Raw genomic sequence first — 22,110 nt, forward strand, 5'->3', positions numbered from 1 at the left:
GTCCGAGCGAAGCTTGTGTTTCAGACAACAAAAAAGAGAATTAAAAGAATAATATAATTTGATTTACAGACTCCATAAGCCTCATACATTTTGCAAGACTCTTACACCTGGGCAGGTATTGTCACTTCTGGTGCTTCTTATTGGTTCCTTGGAAGAGCCCCACCAAGACTAGGGTGTCGGGTAGATAGCCGTTCATGTCCGACTCCCTTCTAGAAGTGATTGAAGACCCTATATGACAAATCTTTTACATATCAGTGGCAAACTGGAGCAGTGAGACACAGCATGTAGCACAGTAGATAGGAGTTTACAAGCACCACATGACCCAGAAAATAACACACTTTAATTCCTTCAGCGTAATAAGGAAAACTGTAAAAACCCAAGGAAAAAATCACAGATTAACTTATGCAAAGATTTCACTAAATCATCAGACGCCTCTCCAACACACCAAAAAGAACAGAAAACACACAACAGAAGACTGCCAGGGTGTGTGCCATACACTTATCAAGCATGCTCACACCACTGTACCAGCATCACCTGTGATGGTCCACAATATCATCTAGGTCTGAAAGGCCATGGATGGCCAGACAACTCTCAATGCCCTCCAGGAAAAAACAAGTACAAAAAACTCACACATCGCCCACTAAAAACAGGTGGTGTGTGTACCATTTTCCTTCATGTGACACACTTATCGCCCTAAAGTGAAAAATCAGGAGCTACCCTGAGTCCTTCTAGCTAGTTGTGTATCAATGTGCCGAGGAGGTGACCCTTGGTAAAATCACACAATAATCACTTTATCACCAATATACCATGAAGAGGAGTCAAAGAAGTGCTCAGTGCAGTTCCTGAACACGCGGTGAATAGCATAACAGAACACATAAACATAATGTGAGCATGTAGAAACGGGTAGTAGATGAGCCCAGACCAATCAAGCTAACAAATAATATTTACGGCCTTCATTGATTATTGCATGATTTTGACAATTTATAATATAGTCCAAGTCTGATGACATGGTGGTATATTTTTTCAGTGCTGACTTCAATTAAACTTGGCTTATCGATGAGTATTAATTATTATACCTCTGTAATTCATCTAAAATCATTTTAATTGTTTCACTAAATTGTCACCTTCTTGGCACATTCTTCCATAACTACCATAGCGCACTACGGCACCAGTCCTAGCATTCATTCTAAATGTCTGTCAGTAGCAAGTCTTCATAGAAATGCACTCACATGCCCAGGTAGCACTCACACACGATCAATTGACTTCCATATACATACAACACTTAAACACACAGTGCCTCATTACGAGTTTGGCAGCCCCTTTAAGAGTTTCCCGCTAGATCAACGGGTGGAAACCTGATATTCTGCCCGCTGGCCTAGCAAGAAACAGCCTACAGCATTGTTCAGGCTCATAATTGAGCCAGCGGCAATGCTGTAGGATGCAGGGTGCACCAGCACCCTTGCAATGTTGACTGTCTGCAAAATAGACAGTGAACATTGCAAGGGTGCTGGCCAGGGGGACCCCTACCCTGGGGCCCCCTGCACCCATGCTACTGCCATGAAAAGGCTGATGGAGAACGGGGATGTAATCCCCAGGGCAGCGCTGCTTGCAGCGCCGTCCTTGAGAATTAGGACCGCTGCAACCGCCAGACCACCGGGATCTCTGGTGCAGGCGGTTCCACCGCGGCCTGACTGCCATAGTTAAGATATGGCGATTGGACCGCCGCCTAGTGACTGCCAGGCACGTAATGGGGCCACAGCCTCTTCACCCTTTGGCACTATACCTTAATCATGCATCTCCTTCAAAATAATCTCCCTTTAACACTCTGGCACTTGAAATAGTTAAACGTGCACTCTCTCCCTTATGCTGAATGCAGACTTCACACACGACACCTCTTCAATCCATGTCCACAATGGAACCCTTCACTCTATATATGATTCTCTTTGTCCGTAAGATCCCAGACTATCAGTTTGTAAACATATTTTTGCAAAAACACTAATTGTGGCCGTCCTTTGCATAATGATGCTGATGCAATGATGCCCATCCTTGACTTAATGTAGCCAGTCCTGATATAATCACTTAAATCCTTCGCATAATGATGGGGAAACTACCTAAAATATGGTGGACATCCTAGGATTAAATGGTTGTGGTAAATGGGCATGAAAGTTAGAAAACCTCTGACGGTGGAGATGAAAAGTTGTAGTGAAAATATCCATATGATGTTTGAAAAAAACGTGTATTTACTAAAACGTGAGTCTGGTATTTTTGGACAAAAAAACGTTCTCTTCAAGGAAATGACAAGCTTCTGTTCACTGGTGTCTGAGGGGTGATTGATGCTGAGTCTGGAGCCTATGGCTGATTTTGGTTTCTCAGTCCTAGAGGGCATTTACAGATGGCTCCGATTTCACAGCTTATTTGCAGGCAGTGTATTACCTTATTTTGCTTTCTGCGATATCACTGCTGGTGTTTGAAGCCTGAGCATGTTAGATTGGTGTACCTGTCTGATCCTGCAAGCCCTATGTAATTGAGAAGTTACATCAGTGTATAAACGTGTGGCATTTTCTAGCTCTGCTATCTATAGCCTATGATTGTGAATTTTAAAAAAAGTTTATTTGCCACTCTGGGCCTTCCCTTCTCAGTCATAGCACATGACTGAATATACTTGCAACGGGCAAAATGGAAAAAGTGAACAAAGATACTAAATACGATTAAAAAAATGATAGATATTTTGACATTTCATCTGTGTAATGCAAATACATATTTAACTATTTTTAGGGAAATTGATGCTATACAGGTAGTATACATTTTGCTTCAAAACAAAATATTGAAATCCCTTCTACAGAAAAGACATGCACTATGGTAGTCTGATTATATGGAGATAACTTCTTACGACTGGCATAACTATAGTGTTAGAATTTGTGTCTCTAGTTGGCAGGGGTATGCACCCTGTCCAAGTAGGGACCACAATCCTAATCAGGGTAAGTCAGATACACTTCCTGATTTAACCTGTGCTCACCCCCTGGTAGCGTGGCAAAGAGCAATCAGGCTTACCATAAGAGACACTGTGTAAAGTATTTGTGCAACACTTACTTACAGTAACACAGTGAAAGACACCACAAAAAGATGCCACATCAGTTTAGAAAAATAAATATATATCTAAGTAAAACAAGACAACAAAAATCCAATCAGTAGATGTCGAGATATGAATTTTTAAAGATTAAATGTAAAACAAGTGCTTAGAAGTCAATAGCGGTCAAAAGGTTACTTCCGGTGGAGAGGGACCGGTGCAAATCCAAAATCCAGGCCAACCAGGATGGAAGGTAGGTCAGCTACAGAACCCATGCTGGTCTGCAGAAACAGTATCTCTGATGCAGCAATACGGTGAGGGCACAATGCGTCAATATTCTTACCGCACTCTGGCACTGTGTCATTGTCGGGCTCTGTGGAAGTGAATGTGATGCGTTGTTGTCAAACTGCACAGAGAATTGTCGTCAGGCTGCACAGTCTGTGAATCAGCTGTGGTCAGGCAGTTGCTGCATTGCCTTCAATGAGCAAAGTGCTGATTTTTCTCCCGCACTCAGGGCGATGTGTCGCTTTTTGCAGGTTTCAGCTGCAGAACCCACTTATGAGGCCCAGGAGTGGAGGGGGGCACTTCAGGCAAGGGTGGGCTTAGGGGTGACTTTTATGTAATAAAAACGAAGGTTTGGGCCTAGGAAGGTGGGTACACTTGCCAGGTCGAAATGGCAGTTTAAAACTGCAAACACAGGCACTGCAGTAGCAGGCCTGAGACCTGTTTAAAGGGCTACTGAAGTGGGTGGCACCATCAGTGCTTCAGGCCCACTAGTAGCATTTAATTTACAGGCCCTGGGTACATATAATGCAGTTTACTGGGGACTTTCAAATAAATTAAATATACCAACTTTGGATAAGCCAATTTTACCATGTTTAAAGTATAGAGCACCTGCACGTTAGCACTGGTCAGCAGTGGTCAGCAGTGGTAAAGTGCCCAGAATCCTAAAAATCTGCAAACATTAGTCAGAAAAACAGGAGGTCAGAGGGCAAAAAGTTAGAAGAAACCATGCCAAGGATGCCTGTCTAACATATAGTAACTAGTGACATCATACCTTTGATGTCTATCCAGTGTATGTGTTGTGCTCATGAGTAATATTGACTTGTGTCTCACAATGCATTTAATATATATACTTTGTAAAATGATCCTAGTTATCTCAGCTAGGTACTCCCATGAGTGTTTCCTAAGAAATGGTTAGAGTTCAACGAATCAAATCCATTGGTGACCTAATGTATGAATAAGCCACATCACAGGTTTTGCTCTGGAACAAAGTATTCTTTTAATTTAGTTATTTTTGAAGTTTGACATAGTGCAGACTGTACATAGATATGTCACAGAGGTCCATATTTATACTCTGTTTGCACCAGATTTGCGTCATTTTTTTTAAGCAAATCCGGTGCAAACTTAACTCCATATTTATATTTGGACGCTAGACCCGTCTACCGTCAAAATATTGGAGTTAAAGTCATTTTTTACCTGTGGAAAACTACCTTGCGTCAATGAGATGCAAGGTAGGCGTTCCCGGGCAAAAAATTACTCTAAGGCCCTTGCGCCTTATTTATCCTCCCATGCAAAAATCACGCACGGGAGGAGGAGGACCTTAAATAATGGCACTAAGCCTGCTTAGCGCCAATATTTAACACCTGGGTCAGGGCAGGTGTTAGGGGACCTGTGGGCCATTTTCCATGGTCACAGACCATGGAAACAGCCCACAGGTGCCCTTCCCTGCACCCAGGGACACCCCCACCCACACCTGGAGGACACCTAAGGATGGGGGGACCCATCCCAGGTAAGTCCAGGTAAGGTTTTTGATTTTTTTTTCTCAAAGTACCATAGGGGGGCCTAACTTGGGCCCCCCTACAGGGCACTGTGCCCAGTGGCCATGTCCAGGGGACATAATTTCCTGAGCATGGCCATTGGGCTGGGGGGCATGACTCCTGTCTTTACTATGACAGGAGTCATGTCCATGGGGGTTGTGCATCAAAAAAATGACGCTAGGCAGGTTAGAGTAATTTTTCTGACTCTAACCTGACTAGCGCCATTCTTTGACGCACAACATCCTGTTTCCCCTACGGCTTCCCCACTCGGTTAGCATAATTTATTTTGATGCTAATCGGGCTAACATTATTCCTTAAATATGACACCCGGCTGACTTCCAGGAATGGCGCTAGCCGGCGGTATACTTTTTGACGCAAGCCTGCACTAACGCAGCTTTGCGTCAAAAAGTATAAATATGGGCCAGAGTGCTTTACCTAGGTGGATGCATGGATTTTGTTACACGAGCGTGAGCAGAAAAAAATAAGACATATACCCTAAGACACATAATGGCACTGAGTAGTAAAAAGCAACATTATGAAACATGATAATATCTTTGAAAATAAAGATATTTTTTATATTAAGTTTTTATAAAAGGACCTGTGTTCTGTAGATGCTATGGGTCCTCAAGCAGGTAACTTAGCATATTGCCTTGGCAAAAGTGTGAGTCAAAAAATAGCATTTAAGGAAATATTACCTGTGAAATAAGTTGTATTTTACTGTTTGTTTAAAGTCTTCATAGGAAGGGTTGCTTCTGACTGCCTGGAGGCTTACTTTATGAAGTATTCTTTGAAATAAGTAAGTATTTTGAGAGGATGCAAATTCGCCTGCTAGTTTTTTGCCAGAAGGTGGCGATCAGCAACCTACTTTTCCTGATGACTAGGGGTCGGAGACCTGGCATGGCAGGGAAAGCGCGCCACCTCCCACACTTGTTCAACTTTGTCCCACCCATCCTTTGTTTTTCACTCAGTGGACTACACAATTTGTCAATCCAATTTAAACGCTCCATGATTTTCTCTTCTTTTAACAGCAGAGTGAGGGAGTGTGCCTAAAAAGTAACCCCACTCGCAGTTGTGGTTGTCAAGTGCATCTTTACACCAGTTTGTGAAGGATCAGCCCATTGGTGGCCTCTGATTCTAGGTGCAGGGTCACGGGTATTTTTATCTCAATCCCTTTAAGGAAACAAGGCTACCAGCCCTCCTGAATAAACTTCCTCCATAACAGGGGTCCTTGACTCTGTGACTCTTTGTCTCAAAGGGGAATGTTATTTGGACGTTGTGACTGGGAGCCTATGTACCGGAGGACATGGTGAGTCCCTGAACATGGTCTCAGTTGCCCTTCAGGTAGTTTTCTTCACCATGAGGGCACAATAGCCTGCATATTGGTGTGCCCACGGTTACCCCCAAGAATGCCAAACACCCCAATTCGCATTGTTAGACATTGCGGTGTAACTACTTTCAGTCAATATTTGATACAAACTCTTCCATACCCGTCCGGAAATGTGAAGGGGGTGCAACACTGCAGATTTGGGCTCACATTTTAAAAACCACTTACCTTTGGATTTCCCCACGCTTCTCACCTGACCCCACTGAAAAGGATAAATACTTGCTACTTTATTTGGCCATTGGGTTTTCTCGGGCTCCTCAGAATCCCTGCTGCTGTGCCAGCCCTGGAAGAAGGGGACGCTGTAGAGCCTGTTAACGTGAGAGGAGACTGTTCTGGACAGGGAGGACCAGGAACGAGGCCGAGTAAACAGGATCCTGCACTGAGGTTCACCTGGGATAAGTGAGCTACCCAGAAGACATGATAAACTTGCAGTGTAGTGGGCCATTATCAGATCAACAACTCAAGGACCAACACGAGCATTATAGTACTTTTGAGTGTGGTGAACCTGGATTGTCCGTTATCCATCCTGTTCCCTTCCTGAGAAGCTGATGCCTGTCTCCTTTCAGCCTTAGAAGGACACAGCGATATCTGCCCATTACCTGGGCCATTGCCTGGGACCAGTCTTTCTGACTCAAGAACCATTTGAAGTTTCGCTTCTGGCCTTAAGGTGTCGCTGTACCCCAATTCTTGTGTCCCATCTGTGGTCTGGTGGGTCAGTCTCCTGAGTTCTATATGACTACAGCCAACAAAAAAATAGATTTAGGTGGTCATTACAAACTCGATGGGTTTCCCTGCCATGAACTGCGCTGACCGTCGACAGAAGACCACTGGTCACATAATGAATATCCAGGTGGGCCAGTGGGCAGAAACAGTGTTTCCACCCGCTGGCCCAGCTGGAAACAGCGTTTGAACATTGACGCCAGCTCCAAATGGAGCCAGCGGCAATGTGGCAGTGAGGCAGGTGCAGCAGCACCCGTCACACATTTCACTGCCCGTAATTCGGGCAGTGAAATGCGTGACGGGGCTGTGCACGGGTGCCCCTGCACTGCCCGTGACAAGTGCATGGGCAGTGCAGGGACCCCCGGGGGGGCCCGAGTCACTCATTCCGGCGCTTCCCTGTTGGATCTGAAACGCCACCACCGCCAGGCTGCCTGGTGGCGGGAGCGACGTTTCAACCGTGGCTGTTCAGCCACGTTCGTAATATGGCAGTCTAGCCCGCCATGCCGTTGGAGGCAATTACCGCCACCGCCGGCATGGTGGTCCAGCCCGCCATGTTCATTATAAGGGCCTTAATCTAGTTTCATGAAATGGACTCTTGGATGTTTGTATAAATGGGATAGGTACTTAGGATGTTAGCCTAACCCCAGCTCTGGATATTCCTGCTGCATTGAGTTGTTGTGACTCTGTGACAAAATAGAACTTCATCCAGTTTCGACCCTGAACTGTGTCCTGTTCTTGGACAATGACCACCAGATTACTGATAGTAGTGAAAACAACTTACTTGACCTTGGCAGTGCCTTCTGTCCATTTTAGGGACTGGGTTTGGGTTATTTCGATTTTAGGACTATTTTTGCTGCTTTCTCAGCTTCGTGGGATCAAACTTACTGAATTGCACTGCTGCCTACCCACAGCCGCTGAGAACCCAGGGCAAAGGGCAGAGAGCATAGCATCCTGTTTGTCAACTCTGTTTCCTTGACTGAAAACTGTAAACAAAGCTCATAGTAAACCAAATAGTTAACAGCTTTTAAGAAGGGCAACACATCTTTACCCATTGTACAGCACTGGTCATTGAACCCTAAATGAATTGTTCAGTATTGCATTAGAGGGTAAGCACCATAAATTACTATGATCTTTTCTTAAGTTGTGGTTTTCATTATTGAACTACCTTACTTCCCCTTTTGTAAATAAAACACCTCTGGCGGGAAATTAAGTTTAGTTGTTATTCAGACATGTACCTGAATGTTACTTGCAGAGTAGGGATGAGCAGGGATGCAAAAAGCTGCTGCAGGACCCCAGGAGTCAAAAACCAGCACCAGAAACTCGGTAACAAAAGCTGCAGCACACGGCTCCATTTGCACCTGACCAGCTTCAGGTATCACCTCATGTTAAAAAAATCCTTTTATTTCGAAGTGCTTCCAGCAGTCAGAGCAGGGTCAGAGACTAACCCGGTTTATCACTTTCAGACCCGATTAAAATAACCACTAGAAACTCAACTGACGATAACAAATCAAGCCCCGCCTATGAACATGTTCAAAGGGAAGGCAGTCGATTTTTGAAAATATCAAAAACTGTCACTCTTTTGTCATTAAGGTCCAGTTTTAATTTGCATCGTAATTTGCTAACCATTCTAAAAATTCAGCAGTGCTAGGTGACTGCTGACTCAGACCAGTGCCAGTAAGAAATAAGAACATTTTTGCTAAGAGGAACTGAAGAAACAGTGCCTTGTATTTTCCCAATCAATCAGTATTTGTAAAGCACGGCTACTCACCCATAAGGATCTCAAGGCGCTGGGGGGGAGGGACCTTATCCGAAGAGCCACTTCTTGAGGTTCTTCCTGAAGATGGTGAGCGACGGGCTTTGTCTGAGGTGCAGGGGGAGGTTGTTCCAGTTCTTCGCTGCAGTGTAGGTGAAAGATCGCCTTCCGGCGGTGGTTTTGCAGATGCGAGGGACGGTGGCCAGGGCCATCTGGGCGGAGCGGTGGGATCTGGCGGGGGTGTGGAAGGACCAGGTAGGCTGGTCCTGCATTGTGTATGGCCTTGTACGTATGGGTGAGAAGCTTGAAGGTGATTCGCTTCTTGACCGGTAGCCAGTGGAGGGTCCTCAGGTTTTGGGAGATGTGTTCTTGGTGAGGGAGGTCCAGAATGAGTCTGATGGCGGCGTTCTGGATGAGTTGACTTTTTTTGATATTCCTAGTTGAGGTGCCAGCATAGAGGGCGTTGTCGTAGCTTGCTTGTGACTAAGGCGTAGGTGACTGTCCTGCAACAGTCTGCTGGGATCCACCTGAAGAGCTTCCGGAGTTTGCTGAGTGTGTGCCAGCAGGATATGAAGGATTCTGAAAGGTATTGAGCCGGTGAAGTGTAGATGCCCTAACGTTATCCTAGGTTTAATCACTCTTTTCTTAGTCCTTCACAAACATTTTCAAGGTCAGGCTTGATAGCACAGTTGTCTTGCCTGGCCTGTTGTTACCAGTGCTTTACATTATACATAGAGTGGGCTTTGGCTCCACCCAAGGGATTATTTCTCTCTCACCTCATGCTATTGGCTGTTTGGTACGTCAGTCCAAGGTCTATGTAGTGTTTGCGCTGCAGTGCATGAGTGATAGTTCAGGGTACTGTTGGAATGTAAAACAATCAAAAATGTATTATTTTTTTCTAATTCATACGATGTGGACAGCAGCAGTTTTCTTCACTGCTGCTGCAATTTTTTATTTTTAGATATTGTAGTCGGGACTCAGAACGCAAGACAGACCTATTGGCTTTGCCAATGTTTCTTATAGTGTCAGCCACTTCAATTTGAATTTTGAGGCATAGCTTTGGAATTAAGGTTAAAATTCTGAAGGTAGCTTTCACGGGTCAAGGCCGACCGGCATCATCAGCGCTTCCATGGGACTGTAGGGTTTCTTCAAATGCAATCCTACAGTCAGGGCTGCTGGAACTACTCCCAGGAGTGTGTGTGGTACTGAAATGCTGTTTTTAAATCCCAGAATGTGAATCGATGATAATAGCCCCCCATTAATGTGAAGCAAGATGCTGAGGTACCCACTGCACCCCAACGTCCACCTTTAATCAATTTCCAACACCTTGTTTATGAAAAGTGAAACTGTTGTGAAGCGCTATGTAAACTCTGCAATAAAATACAATAAATCCGGCCTCTCAATGGTACTATCAGGAGGGCTTTAACAGCAGACATACAACACCAGACGTTCCCCTGTTGCTACTGCTTTGGGTGTAGGGAGATGTAGTGCTAGGGAAGTCAGGGCCTTTGAAATGTGGACTTAGCCCATGGGGGCTTCAAAGCACTGAAGCGCTGTAAAAGTTGGAAGAATGAACAGATATAACAAATATTGTAAGCAAAGTGAGGGGGGGCTCGTGGCTAGCCATACACTAGTCCAGACTCTACTTACAGGGTTAGACAATAATTTTACTGAGGTCTCCGAGATCTAATCGTTTACAGAACAAGAGAATATCCTGAACCCAGCTCAGTTCTGTAGCCTTTACTACAGAGGCCACCATGGCGGCTGCAATAGATGAGTTATGCTCCATCTTGGATAAGGGTAAATGTACACATAGGGTTACAGGCACCAACTCGATTTATTTTATTTAGTAGTGTTTTTGTGGCTCAGTACATGCCGCTGGATCGCGCTGCCTCTGGGTGTATACGGTCACCTAAGCATGACGTGAAACTGGATTAGCTGTGACAAAGTCAGTAGTTTGTATCATTTCCTTGGAGATGATGGTGGCGCTTAGAAGAGGTGGTGCAATCAATGTCCTGCACAGCATGGCATGTGTTGAGCCCATTCCACTGCTTACATTGTAAACCATTAAGTGCCAGGGCCCAAACTATTTTCACACGTGTCCACTACAGCTACACAACCCACATGCTAATTTAAACTTTGTTTAAGTCCAAGTTTTATCATGTTTTCAAGCTATATTAAATAGTTAAGTGCTCCACTAATGATTTCTGCTAAAAAATATATACACACAGCACCACCATGTGGTAGATTCTTATGACTAGATGCTGGTGTTTACAAATAAGTGCTGGTACTGAGCCCCTGCAAAAACTGGCACAAGTTAAGCCCTGGACAGTTCCTTGGTATATGAATATCAGTCAGGAAGGCCCTCACTAGTAAGTTGTGCCTTATCACTGGTTTATTTAATGTTTACGTGTCCCTTCTGTCCTTCTGTGATCTCCTGAGGCTCACCTGGCTGGTGTAAAATATACAGTTGGCATCCCGGGCTCTCGCAGTACCACTGACTGGTCCAAATAAAACTCTTGTATTCCATCAGTTTGAATAATATGGATAATCTAGAGCGTGGTCTGTCTAAATCGTGAGAACAAAATGAGTCTAGCACTGGGATCTAAATATTGCTTGAGGAAAGTCCATCTTACCAGTTCTGGTGTATGAGTAGCACCTCCATTTTGAAGACAAAAAAAGGTCGGAAGCCTCGGTTCGGTGGTGGTTGATGCTTACTCACCATCACATCTCTGGGTCTGTTCATGAGAAAACTCAGCATCTTACTTTTCCACAGACATGTCCACTCAGGCCTTAACCGTTAAATGCCTCAGTGTTTCCTCAGACATCAGGACCCTCCCCTGTCCACGCTGACACTTAATTTTCATCCCCTGTCTCTCCATCAATCTTGTGCACTACTAATATTATGGGCCAGATTTACAAGGCCCATAGCGCCACCGGAGCGTCATTTTTTGTGAAGCTCCAGTGTCACTGTGAAGTGCGCCACATTTACAAGGTGGTGCTAAGCCACGTCTTGTGGATTAACTCCACCTTGTAAATATGGGCCCCTCCAACACAGTTTTCTGCGTCAGAGGGGAGTGCAATGGGTGTTGCTGTTGGCGTTCCAACACACACCTATTGCTTTTGACACTGTCCCAGATTAACAAGAAAGCGTAAAGCTGTGGCAGTGCCAAAAACTAACACCACCCCTGGGGCACGGCGCAATGAGGAGGAATACTTTTATTTCTCCTTGTTTTTGCGTTTTCCATGTATGCTGCATTCTGCAGCACACATAGAAAGAGCAAAAGACCATGAATGATTGTTTATGTAGAGAATGGTGTCCCTTCCTGCACATAAGCAATCATTCAAAAATGACAATTTGCTACTTCTGTGTGTGCTGCATTTTGCAGCACACATAGAAGTGCCAAATCAGCATTGTAGATGGTTTATATGCAGGAATGGACACCTTCCTGCACATAAACAATCAATTCCCTCAACACAGACACCTTTGCCAAGTTAGGCGCTGTATCGCGCTGCACCAATTTTTGGTAAATCTGGCCCTATGTCTCTGGCTCTAGTCACTGGTCACTCAGTGAAATTTCACAAGCACTTCCTCTTTCTCCTTCCTCGCTGGATGCCCCTCCCTCTTTGGATTCCCCTCCCTCTCAGATGCCCCTCCCTCCTCTAACATAGTTCTCTTCACTTATCTTGATGCTTCCTTTAAGCACCGGCGTTTCAAGTGCCAGCCACATGGACTGTTTATCCTATCTGTTAATTGTTCCTTCGCTTTCCTAAATCTCTGTCTTTGATCCTGTTAAATTACTCTGTTTTTATTTCATTCCTTGTTTCATCCATGGCTGATTCACACTATAGTCATTTTGTTTTGCCTTTCTAAAGCACTCCTATGACTGACATAGTTTCAGATGCTACAGATCCTGGAAAATTAAACACTTCTTGTATTATTCTAGGAAGTTTTATACTCCAAGTATTATTGTTCCTCCCTTCTTTAGTTTAAGGTTGGTCTGATTCTGCCTTAATTCACGCACCGTGTAACTTGTTCGGTTTCTGTTTTGTACGTAATGTATATCAATGAAATCCCACCCTAATGCCCTTGCACCACGTTTGCCCTGTATACATCGTATAAATAAGGTGCATACATTAATTGAGTAAATAAACAACTATGGTGACGATTTGGTAAGCTTATAAATAAATGTGGAGCTTGTGGGAGGTCGCCCTGAAGTTGTCCCCGCAATAACTTCTGAGATTCCTTCAGTGATGCTGCAGAAGGAGGTGTGCATCCAGGCCTTATGTACCCTCGAGCTGCAACAAAAGCTAGTGCCCTGAAGGAGCCCTGAAGGAGCCCTGAAGGAACATATTAGTACCATGTTATCAGCAGTAAAATACTACTATTGATCTGAGTTCAGTCCGACATTGTCAATACCAGTTCTTAATTACACCCGATTTGGCATGAAGCTATATATATTTTGGTTCAGAAAGCATGCTTTCGGTGATTTGGTGTGAATCCGTTCAGTAGTTTTTGAGAAATTAAGGATCCAAAATATTTGTATATCTGGAAGGTTGCGCTAGAGGTAGTGTGACCAGGCATCCCGCATTTGCAGGACAGTCCTGTTTTTTCACAAGCTGTCCCAGCAGATTTTGGTAAATTTAGCTCATGTCCCTGTTTTTAGAGAGGGTCGACTGATAACAGTGAGAGGTGCCATTTTATGTTTTCCACAGAAGGGATAGTTAACAGCTGTTATAAGAAAGCAATTTAATTAACAGGCATGATACTGGCTTTTAAAATTGCATTTTATTCATGTTCTTAGTGCTTCTTCTGTAATTCTACACTTGTGATCGCTGTCATTCTGTGAGCCCTGTCATTCTGTGCACTGGGTTGAAGTAAAATTGTAGTCCTTCTTCTATTTTTATGACATCTCCCAGTTTTTGGTTTCAAGGTTCTGGCTGCTCTAGCTAGAGGCACTCTGGCGAGAATCTCCCAAACACAATTAAAACAAATAGAATGTTAAGATTGGCCTAGAGGGGCGTTATTTTTTCCCTTCAGCCGACTCGTTCCCACAACATGAGAAAAAATGATACAGGAAGGCATTACAGGAATTATGGATTTAGGGTCTCATTACGAGTTTGGTGGTCTCAGGACCGCCATGTTGGGGGTAGCATTCATACCGCCAACAGGCTGGCAGAGAAGACCGCCAAATTATGACTTTGGCGGTTTATCCCTACAGACTACAGCCAAAGCACTGCCGGCACTGCCACTGCGGTCAGACCGCCACGGACGACGGAAGGCACCTGCAGGCCAGCAGAGACCAGGTTTCTGCCAGACATATTATGAGGCTACACACCACCACGATTTCCACTTAGGTCGCACCACCCTGGAAACCCAGGCAGAAACAAACTCTATAAAAGGAGACACTCACCTTCAGGAAGCCATAGTCGTCATGGAACCAGAACTAGACATCATCCTGCTGCTCCTGCTTGCCAAAAGACTTAAGAATCTTCACCGACGACAACAACAGCAAGGGTAAGTACACACACACTTACCTGTTACTGTTGTAGATTGTTAATTTTTGTACACTTACACAACATTCCATCGGGAAGGGGGTGTGAGGGCAACATTTAACTGTACCCTGACAAGCACATTCACATACAGCCACACACACAGCTGCACATACACATAACACACACTACAGACAGCGCGTATACACACACACACACATGTCAAAAACACACACTTATGCACGGAGACACATCACAGGTCCAGTCTCACACAATACCACACAACACCACCACACGTCACAACAACACCAAAACCGCACCATGGTCAACACATTGGCAAGCACTCACAATAGACTCTACCCAGGGACACATCAAACATACAACACACAGGATTGAACGCACACAATTACACAGTTAGTTGACATGAGGCATGCCAGAGAGGGGTCTTTGGACATTTGGACATAGGGGTGGTGGGCAGGTTGGTTATTGAGGTGGTCAAAGGTGATCAGTGAGCATGCAAGAGAAAACGTTTTGGTGACATTATTGGTGTAGTGACTTACCAGACTCCATTCCCCCAGGTATTCCTGCCCAGCCCTAAGGATGGAGGATGTCCTAGACCTTCTGCTCCCATGATGTGAAGATTTTGGGAGGAGGTGGGGGCCCACCGCCAGTTTTGAGTACTGACAGCTGGTGCCTGGATGCCATGGAATGTACCTTCCCCCTGAGGTTGTCCCACTTCTTCCTGATGTCCTTCCTTGTAGTGGATAGCTGCCTACAGAATTCACCCTGTCGACTATTCTTTGCCACAACTCCATTTTTCTGGCTATTGATGTTTGCTGGACCCGTGCTCTGAACAGGTGTGGCTCTACCCTGGCAATTTCATCCACCATAACCCTCAACACATCATCAGTGAAACATGGCTGTTTCTGTGGGGACATGGCAGTAGTGGAAGAGATGGTGAGGTAGTGAAAAACAGGGAAAAAAGATTTTTTGTGATGAGGTGTGGGTGTTGTGAGATGAGTGGGTGACGGTTGTTGTGTAATGTGTGGGATAATAAATTGTCTATTGTGTATGTTGTGCATGTGTGGGATGAGTGCTAAGTGAAATGTGTAGGGGTGCCTAATGTTTATTTAGATATATCTTATTTTTTTGCTTGTCTCTGGGTGGCGTTCTGGTTGCAAAGGATTGTGGGTTGTGTAGGGGTGTCTTATATAGTGCAGTGTGTAGGTGTGTTGGGTGTGTCGATTTGTGTCAGGTGTGGGGTATTCAAATTATCCAATGTGGTGGTGTGGTATGACTGATGTGAGTTCAGACCGCCACATTCCCACCGCAAATGGTTTTACGCCATGGAAGAGCTGCCCTCTTGATTTGTGGATTGTAATATGATTGGACGATTTTTGGCAGGCTGGCGCTGCTGGTGGTGGAAATGCCTCTTTTACGTCCTCTAGTGTCCTGGTGGTTTCGGAAATTTGACTGCTTTTTGGTGGACTTTGCTGTGTGATTCTTAATACAGTGATTGAATCACTACCAACATGGCGGTCTTTTGGGGGCTGCCACCGAGGTGGTCGTGCCAAAAGTCTGCCAAACTCGTAATGAGGCCCTAAGTCACCTTTCCTGAGTTTGTTAATAGAAAAAGACATAAGGGGGTAGGGTAGATATACCCTGTCCCCCTGACCCTTGTGGGGCCAACATTTTTTTTTAAATGTTTTTTTTACTGGGATCCCTTGGCACTCCTCTATGATTGCTGTAAAACAAAAAGGGCCCTGGGGTGAGCCAGGGCTCAGGGGGCAAACTAGCATTGTTGTATTTACTAAAATGAAGAGGTACATGTTAGGGGCCCCCTACCCGAACCGATATTGATCCCAGGGACACCATTCCATGGGGCCTGCTACTTTTTTTAAAGAAGCAGGGCTATAGGGCCCCCTCGCTTAATCAAGGGGACCCTATCACCTACAGGTTTAGAAGAGGAAGAGGGCCACCTTCTGCCCTGAGGACCCCAATCCCTGAAAACTGTTTGCTTCCTGCCTGCTAAAGAGTGGGCAGGGGGACTGCACTGTTCCTGCTCGTAGGAGCAGAAAAGCTCCCACAAGGTGGGAATCAGAAGATTTTTTTTTCCTGCCTGAGCTCTGACGGGCAGGGAATTAAGATTTGCTCCCCCAGTGGGAGCAGCAGAAAAATTACTGGGAGCAAACTAGAGAAGCCAGCTCCACCCAGTGCCCAGAAGGGAGCTAGGGAAGGTGGGGGGGCCACCGTGCCCATGGGCCTCTTCCTGTGGTCCCTATGGCAGTGCAGGAGTGGGCTCCCTGTCTGCCTATATGAAAATTTAAAAAAGGCATGGCAGTGAGATAGTGGGATCCACATGCTGACTATAAGGAAATAAAAAAAAGACATGGCAGTGCAGGAGTTGAGCTGCTGTGCTGCCTCTAACTAAATAAAAATACATGGGAGTAGACTCCCCATGCTGCCATTAAAAAAACATGGCAGTGCAAGTGGGTTCCCAGCATTGCTAAATTTAAAAGGATGGCAGTGCCAGTGGGGCTTCACACGCTGCCTTAAAAATAATAAAATGGCCTTGCAGTGATTATGAAATAAGCGGTGTAGCCACTCATTTAATATTCACTGCTTCTGCCGGGAAGCACCCCATAATGCCCTTCGAGGGCTTTATGTAGTTATTTTTAGTTCCAAGTGGTGACTCAAAAAAGTGCGTTGGCACCACTAACCATTTTTTAAAATGTTGTGTGGTGCTACAGGAAGTGCAGTACCCTCCTCCCCTGAGCAACATTTATAAAAAAAAAAAAAAGTAAATCTCCTAGGTCATTACATTGAAACAAAACACAATAAAGAACAAAGACACACAGTACCTCAGACTAAAGTACTCTGCCTCCAGTTATGTGCACCTGCTGACACTTCACATTTGTACCCAGTGATGAATGGTCCAGAGCACATTCAAGCAGAACTTATGGTTTTAGGCCACAACACACAGGGTACTACAGTTCCCTATCAGTGGCGGCCGGCAGTTTTAGGGGGTGAGAGGGTCGGGCAGTAAGCACACTCACACATTCTTTCACACACATACGCACGCATGGACACACATCCATTAACAACACTCATCAACATTCAAACATACACGCACGCACCAAACATTCATTTAAAAAGATCACACACACACACTTACCTTCAGTCTCGTCACAGAGTGGGATGGGGTCAGTGAGACTGCTGATCCCACCCCACTCTGTGGCGAGGTGTCACTGATTGACACTCGCCCTGGGCGCTTCAGGGCTTAAACCTGAAGCGCCCAGGTCAAAGTCAATCGGTGACGCTTCCCTCGTCATCTGGGAGAGGGCCTTTAGGCACCTTAGCTGAGCCAGGAGCTGTGACTTCTTCAGCCCAGCAAAATTCAGCTCAGGCAGCCAGGAGTCTGCGTAAATCGCGCATGTCTGCTCCTCGCTGCCTGACCTGAACAAGAAGAGTGTCTGTCAGGCTGACCTTTGTTCAGCCTGACCGGCACTCTCCATGTGTTGCAAAAGGTGGGGGGAGTGGCCCCTCCACCCTAAAGGACAGACCGCACCTGTTCCCCATATTGCGTCATGCGACAAGTTACAACTCTTCACAATTATTGAATACCATGGGGTACTCCCCCTTGCATCCCCACATGACAAGGTACTGCTGTTCCTCAATTTTGCATACCACAGGGTACTCCCTCGAGCATCATCATGCTACAGAGCTCTACTCTTCCTCAAATTCACACACTGTATGGTACTTCCTCATGCATTCTCACATGACAGGTTACTGCTCTTCCACAATTTCGTATCCCGTCTGGCTCTCCCCCACGATTCCTCATGTGAAAGAGTACTACACTTCCACAAAGTCACACAACTAGCAAGTGTGGTACTTTTCTTTCCCCAGGTCACACCAAGCCCCATGTGTTCCATAAGCACCTGCTGCTAACACCATACTAGGCTCCTTGAGACAGAGTACTCCCCTCCCCAGCCCTTGCACATACGAATCCACACAATCAATATGTGAATCCTACACACACAGTTGGGAACTAATACCGTTTCCCCAATCTGACACCCAGAATTCATTTCTAATTCAAGACACACAATGTCACACACTAAAAGTCTAACTCTAATGTAGAAGGTTATTTTAAACTCCTTAAAACTGCTTTGTAATCATAAACGTAGCACAGCACATGCTTCAAAACTGCACAATAAAAAGTTATGCATGGCACACTTCACAAAAACTGTAAATGCCTAAAAAATTAAGATAAACAAGTACCACATCCAAAAACATAATATTCGAAATAATTACCTCCTCTTTATAATAAATATCCCTGTGCACACGTTAACTTCATAAAAATTCTTAAACCTTAAGGTATTTCTAATCAATATTTCTAATACTCTGAAGTTAACTTTACTGAACAAGAATACAATTACCAGCATATTAAATGAATTACATAATAGCATATATAACACTAATACGCTTCATACCCAGAATTCATACTGAACTTGACACACATATAATTACTCAACGCCTGTTTCATTGTAACTTCCAAGATGAAAGTAATCTGCTCCACAGTCCTCCCTGTAGTTTGTTGGCAGTCCTACATCCATGTCCAGGACCTGGCGAAAAGCATCTGCTTCCTAGCTCTCCCTCTACTTCTTTCATGACAATGTCTAAAAATCAGAGCATCCCTTTGCTGCAGTGCGGGCCACTTCCATACCCCTTTTATCGAAGGTTGACCCATTACATGGGTGGAAAGGCCATTGCTAGCTGGCGTTGCACATGATATCAAGTTCCATTCATCTCCATTTTTAACTCTGCACAAGGTGCCTTCAAAAGTGAACCCTATATAGGCAAGCACCGATTACCCCTTTATACGCACTGAGCGCCATATAATTGAGACACCCAGCACACATGCTCCAGCTCCTTAGATGACCCTCACACACGACTCCAGATGACTGGGCACTTGCCATTAAGAATTCCCTTTACTCTGTGCCTATAATTGTGTCTTTTAAGTGACTAATACTCTTACACTTGCTGCTGCTTCTTACTGTCTCATATCAGGGCACAGTGCTTTGCAATATTCAATGATGGACATCACCACCGTTTGAACTCCACTCAGCAGGCTTCTGGTCCTTTCCTCCTGGTCCTTGCCTGCCCTCCTCTCTGCCTCCTCCTGCCCGGCAGCTTTGCTGACACCACTTCTTTAGCTCTATGTACACTTCAGACATTAGCCCCGAGAAAAGAGGCTGCACTAGTCAATAAAGGAGATTCTGGAAAGAAGCCAGAGAAAGAGTAGGTTAGATAGAGAAAGAAAAGAGGAGTGGGCAAATGAAATGGAAGAACTTCTAGCTATGTGAACTCGGGAAGGGGAGATGGATAGGGAGAGAAGTACAGAGGAATTCACATCTGCTCCCTGTAGAAATGAGTGAGTCTATCCCCTATAGTAGGAACCCTGCAGATCTATCTCGGCTTATATCAAGATCTTGTTTGTCTTCTCCGACAAGACCAATACAAAGTTAACGATTTACTGAATAGAAATTAGAAGGAGCAGCTACAAACAAGGAAAGACTTAGATGCATTTACAGATTGATCAGAAATATCTATTACACATCTATTAAACATGTAAAGGCCCTATACTGTGAGTGGGATTCAGCAGATGGGCCTCATTACAAGGCTGGGGGTCTTGAGACCGCCAGCCTCACTGTGGCGGTCAGGACCACTGCTGCTGTGGCGGTGCGACTACCACACTAAGACACTCTGCCAAAACCCCTACGCGCATGGCACGGGTTTATTCGCTCCACAAATACTTGAGGCTTATCATGGCCATCATTTGCCTATACTATTTGATTTCTCCCAAGGACTCACGACTACCAGCAGCTTGATCTATGTACCTTTCGTGTTTACATATAATGTTTTATATACATCTGAAGCCTTGACAAAGTCTTGAAGACGAAACACGTGTTGGCTGTTTTGCTGTATGGACTTATTGTTACATTCGAACATCCTATTGTAACTCTGACCATTTATCACCATCTGGCTGCTCTGGACACATGGTCATTTTGTACAACGCAGTCTTTTGATTGAGATTTCTACTTTCTACCTGCACTTATAATAAATATCTACACATCATCTTTCAAGAACGAACTTTCTATTTATTCCTGAACATTATCAGGATCAGGATTCATGCTATTGGTGTGCCCTGGCCACTCTTCTTTCAATATTTAGGCAACCACCCACTTTTCAGTGTGTGGTCCTCCGACACCTGTGGTGGCAGGTGTTAGGGCTAGCCTGGCACCCAACACCATATTGTTTAAATTTTATGACTTCGCTCGGATTTCACTATTGACATACGCTTTGCAGATGTACAAGCACACTCTGGCATCCGCCACCTTCTTCGCCAGACTGCTAGAATCCCACCAACTCCGCTGGGATCGGTGAGCCCGACAGGTTGATGGCGAATGGAGATCACAATCAGCCTGGGCAATGCTGCATGCAGCATCGCCCTGCTGATTACGACCTTGTTCTCCGCCAGCCTTCTCAGGGTGGTTTTACTGCCAGGAAGAGGCTGGCAGAGAATAGGTGCAGGGGGCCAAAGGGGGGCCTCTGCACTGCCCATGCATTTGGCATGGGCAGTGCAGGGGTCCCCGTGCACAGCACCCTCGCAATGTTCATTGTGCAGACAGTGAACATTACGAGGGTGCTGGTGCTCCCTCCAGGCGACAGAATTGTCGCTGGCTCGATTTTGAGCTGGAGACAATGCTGCAGCCTGTCTCCTTCTGGGATGATGGGTGGAAACCTTGGTTTCTGCCCGTCAGCCTAGTGGGAAACTCATAATGGGTCCAGCCGGGAGGTCGCCCGTGTGGCGGTGAGCTCCCCGTCGGAAGTTCCAAACTCCTAATCAGGCTCTGTCTTTGACAACCTGGAGTGAACAGACATTTCAGATGACGTTGAAGATCCTGAACATCCTTTACTTACATGAACCAAGGAAGGAATTCATTTCAACTCAGTTGAATTCCAGCATTACCTTGAGTCAAACTGGTTGACTAATAAGGGAGCAGGCCGAATCACTTCAAATCAAGCCTTCACCACAGTCTGCATCTGAAGAGAAGAGGCAAACACCCCATCACCAAGCTGAATAGGAAGCTGTTCAACAGTTTGCCAGTGCTAGGGTTTAATTTAACAAATTAGTGCATTATGGATCGTAGAGGATTGGTTTAATTCCACTAAGTCAATTGTACTAACACACCTGAAAATGGTTACTGGTTAAAGGAAAGCCCAAGAATGGAAAACTGGCGTCCTGGTGCCTTGAATCCCCTAACTGTGGTGCACTCCTGGATAGATTTCCTGAGTCACAAGGGAATTAAACCACTAACCCCCTGCACCACTCCCTTAAGAGAAAAGGAAACAGGTAGGTGTCTCTCACTCTTCTCTATAACTAGTTCAGCTCACCTAGATTCAGAGGGTTGTGAGCCAGGCAACCCTGTCAGAGATAGCCCTACCTTCAGGATTTACTTGTAGTTGCTTGATCTCTGAAAGATGTTTATAATGTTTATATGTATCATCAGCCCACAAACCTTGTGTGTAATAATGATAAGGACTATTACTATTATTTCAGCAGCCGTCGTATAAAAGGAAATGAATGTTAGAAAAACCCAAAGCAATCATACATTCCTACTGTCTATTGTAAATGGTTTAAACCCTACCTATCCTTACCTCAGTATTATTCTCAGCCTCAAAACTGAGTATTCTGTTTGAATAGTTAGCACCATCTGTTGCTATATTCATGGCAAGCCATGTCTTATCCCTACATACCTCCAAGAAGCTTTGCAGTGGGATATCAGCTCTCAGCACTATCCCCAAGCGACTA

The sequence above is a fragment of the Pleurodeles waltl genome, chromosome 4_1 (genome assembly GCF_031143425.1).
Source record: "Pleurodeles waltl isolate 20211129_DDA chromosome 4_1, aPleWal1.hap1.20221129, whole genome shotgun sequence".
NCBI lineage: Eukaryota > Metazoa > Chordata > Amphibia > Caudata > Salamandridae > Pleurodeles > Pleurodeles waltl.